Raw genomic sequence first — 4,285 nt, forward strand, 5'->3', positions numbered from 1 at the left:
CCTACAGCTTACAGTGTGTATTCTAAATAGCCCAAAACTGGTAATTCAAAACATTCACAAAATGATGCATTTGGGAATATTAGGGATAGTCAGAAATCTAATTGCCAGTGCTTATGTATTGGACTGAATTAAATATGAAATGCTTACTTTAAAAAAAGTGGCTGTGGAGTTTGGTTCATGTGAACCATTTTTTTTCTTAATAATTTGCATAATCTGCTCTCCCTCACAGCTCGTTTGACTGTGAGTCCCAGCAGCTCTCAGCTGTTTAAAGATGACTTTGTGTCTCTGAGCTGTAAGGAGGGCAACACCTCTGCTGGATGGACTCTGAAGAGAAACACAAGCAGACAGCAGAACACTCATTGTGGAGATGGGTGGGGGAAACCAGCTGGTTCTAACTGTAACATCAGCTACATTGACCCACTTGAAAGTGGAGTTTACTGGTGTGAGTCCAGAGAGGGTCCCATCAGTAACATGGTTAACCTGACAGTCACTGGTAAGCTGAGTGTGTGGAGTTAGTGTTGATGAAGCTGTGTGTAAATGGATGAAATGCTGTAGTTTGTCTCTGTGTTGAGGTGGATCAGTGATCCTGCAGAGTCCTGTCCTCCCTGTGATGGAGGGAGATGACGTCACTCTGCTCTGTAAAACAAAGACCACTCCCTCCAACCTCCCAGCTGCTTTCTATAAAGATGGCGTCTTCATTGGGAAAGAGCCTACAGGTCACATGACCATCCAGCATGTTTCCAGGTCTGATGAAGGCCTCTACAAGTGTGACATCAGCGGTCATGGAGAGTCTCCATCCAGCTGGATCACTGTCACAGGTGAGGAGCTTCACTCTGATTAAACCTGTAATTTCATCCACATATTAACCTGAACAGGTGGGATTCTCTCTGCAGAAAAACCTCAAATTATATCTGGAGCTCCGCCCCCCACAATATCTCTCCTGCATTTTGAGTTTACTTTGATGGTGTTTGTTGTTATGTCCATAGTACATCTCCACTCTCCTCAAGGTGAATCTCTAACATCACACAGCCATAAGCAACACACAGACCTGTCAATCATGTGATTAATAACCTGATGATTATGAGCTATCTCTAACTGAAACCATGATAAAGTTAAATCCTTTCTATTCCAACTTTAGGTAACTGATCTGCTTGCCCCCAGATGATAACAAGATCCACCAATGGTGAGCAGGATTTGGGCAAGGAGGTTGATGATGTCGCCTTATAGCTTGTGAATTTAATCAAAGCTATTTCCGTGTGTTTATCAGCTGTTTCCATTTTGCTTTTGTTCTCTGATCCAGTTCATAAACTTTTGACTGCAACTCTGTTATATATTTATTTACATTTGGCTCTTCTGATTAGATTGTATATGGGTGTTAATGCACCCATCGTTGCTGTTCATTGTTAGGTGAAAGGATTTTGAAAAAGTCTTTGTAAATCATGAATTGTAAATGTTTAACCAAATTCTGGGTACTTTGCAATTATCAATTTTCCAATTAAAAACGATTCTTGCTTCAATAACTTGTGTATATATAAATGTATTTTGCCAGAATCTCAGGTTAAAGCTGTCATTTCAAAAACCACCAAACAGCAAAAACAGTAAATCAGAGCAGATAAATGGATTCCACACAAAGACGTAAACACAAAGCTGTTCTTTTTCCTTCACCTTCATGTTTGTCTGTGTTTTATCCTCAGTTACTTTGACACAAAGACATCTGCCGTGATGCTTACACCTCTGATAAAGTGTCAGCTTTGATTTTATAGATATAAAAATATGCATATGTACTGACTCATAGGTGATCAGAAATATAATATTTCTGACTGTCTGAGGCAAAATTTCCCAGATTCAAAAAGAATCAAATTGAGATTTGGGACCTTGTGAATCGGAATCGAATCAATTATTATGATACTTTGCAGCAGTAGGAGTAGCTTTTTTTTTTTTTTATTTTGACTTCCAATCATTGCAATCCACTAGTACCACCTGTGGCAAAGTTTCACAGTCTACGACGGGATTAACTCTTGACACACCGGCACCTGGCTCCATCATCATATTTTAACACTTCTGTCATGCACAATAATGTTCTTCTGTTCTTGCTTCTTGCAAATAAACTGTTACCTAAATAAAATGCCCCTGTGTATTTATTTTCAGCTTGATGAAATGTCCAATTATGAAAATTAAACTTTAAAAATCACCACTACTTTTGTTCAGGATGATTTTCAAATTAAATAGATTCAATAACAAGAAATGATGTATTCATGAAAAGTTTATACACTAATGTTTGGCATTCAGCACAATGTCAGTACAGTCTGTTTTTGCTTATTAAATAAATTTGAAAATCATCTGAAATGATTGAGTAGTGCCTTTTAATATTTCATTGGTGTAACTTCAGTCATGTGAGACAATCATCAAGTGTGTGTTAGGAACATTTGGGGCAAATGAACATAATTAATCAGCACACTTGGAGCGGATTGGTAGTTACATACTGGCTCAGGTAATGTAAACATTTGTGGATTTAGTGAGGAGAGTCAAACAGTGATTACAGAACAATTAGAGACATCATGAATGAGTATTGATTGTGTGTGTGACATGAGTGATGGAGGTGTGCTGAATGGTTTGTACTGTTTTTATTTTTGAGTCTGTTGTGCAGTGGAGCATGAGCTGTTCTTGATAACGGATAATGAATGGATGCCAAATTTGTGAAAGAGCTTCTGAAATTTAAACTCCAGAAGTTAAAAGGTCAACTAGGGAGAGATTTACAGATTTACATCAGCCCTGAGGAGCTCCTGTGCTCACCCTGATGGTGCTGGTGATGTTGTCACCGATTCGGATGGACTGAGGCCACCTTGACAGAAAATCTAGTATCCAGTTGCAGAGAGAGGTGCTCAGTTCCAACTTGCTGAGTTTGTAAAACTGTTTTGGGGGGATAATGGTGTTGAATGCTGAGCTAAAGTCTATGAACAGAATTCTGACATAACTGTTTTCCTTGTTCAGGTGGGAGAGAGAGAAGTGAAGTGCAGTGGAAATAGTATCCTCGGTCGACCTGTTCGGCTGGTATGCAAACTGCAGCTGATCCAGTGAGCAGGGGAGGTTGCTTTTCACGTGTGCCATGACAAGTCTCTCAAAGCACTTCATGATGATGTCAGGGCGATGAAATGGTAGTCATTCAGGCAGGATGATGGTGATGGACTTGAAGCACGCTGGGACGATCATTCGGCTCAGCAATGAGTTGAACATGTCTGACATCAGACTAGGGGTGAAAAGATCAAAAGAAATTACAATTTACAATTTTCAGTTTAATGATTTAAGGTGACCTTCAAGTGATTTAAAGTGACCAGTGTAGCAGCTTGTAAGCATGAACGGAATTCTTGAGAGTAAGAATTGTTCGTAGAGCTGCATTACAAAGGCAGTGGTGTGTAAAGTGCAATTGTGTGTGTGTGTGTGTGTGTGTGTGTGTGTGTGTGTGTGTGTGTGTGAAAAACGGAAGAAGTTGCATGACAAACATTAATTCAGTAATTACTGATTACAAAAAATGATCCTGTCGCCTCACAATGATGAATCACCATTAAATCCAGGAGCGTCTGTTTAGTCATGGTCACGTGATGACGAGTTGTGGGCGTTTCAAACCAGGCTTCGGAGCAGTGTTTCGGAGGCTCGACACACCAAAACATCATAAACATATCTGTCATGGTCCTGGGTCGGTGACCCAGTGTTTTGAGTTTCTTGTGTCTGAGGTTTTTGTATTATGATCTTAGTTCCCTTTGTTCCCCCAGCTTATTCTTTAGTCCAGTGTCTTAGTTTGGCTTTCTTGTATTCTCTTTAGTTCTCTGAGTATTTAGTAGCTGCCCTCTGTCTCTTTGTTGTTGTTCTCTGTGTTTCTTAATTGCTCTGTCTCCCCTAGTCTAGTTCGTGTCTGTGCTACTTCCTGTTTTACTTTGAAGGTTCATGTCTCTGTGAGTGTATTCTACTTTGCTCCCTCGTCTCGTCAGTTCTGATTTCTCCCAGCTGTGCTCCCCTTCTGTGTCTCATTCCCCTCGTTACTTCCCTGTGTATTTTAGCCCTGTGTTTCCCTGTGTCAGTGTCGCGTTCTCCCTCATAGCTGTGTGACTTTTTCCCTGTGGCTCCTTGTGCTTTAGTTTTCCCAGTTTAGTTTTGTATTGTTTTTGTGTCCCACGCCAGCAATAAAGCTGTGTTTTTTGAGTTTAACTTTTGATTCTGTGAGTTTGCATTTGGGTCCTACTTCCTGCCTGCCACACAGCCGGTTCATGACAATATCGAACTTCCCATT

General features: G+C 40.3%; 1 long non-coding RNA gene across 1 annotated transcript; it reads left to right on the forward strand.

The window, feature by feature from the left end:
• Positions 1–295: 295 nt before the first annotated feature.
• Positions 296–621, forward strand: LOC112844075 (uncharacterized). The gene is made up of 2 exons (XR_003216646.1): positions 296–493; positions 573–621. It is a non-coding gene; the product is annotated as an uncharacterized LOC112844075 (long non-coding RNA).
• Positions 622–4,285: the final 3,664 nt, after the last annotated feature.

The sequence above is a fragment of the Oreochromis niloticus genome, linkage group LG16 (assembly GCF_001858045.2).
Source record: "Oreochromis niloticus isolate F11D_XX linkage group LG16, O_niloticus_UMD_NMBU, whole genome shotgun sequence".
Taxonomy (NCBI): Eukaryota; Metazoa; Chordata; class Actinopteri; order Cichliformes; family Cichlidae; genus Oreochromis; species Oreochromis niloticus.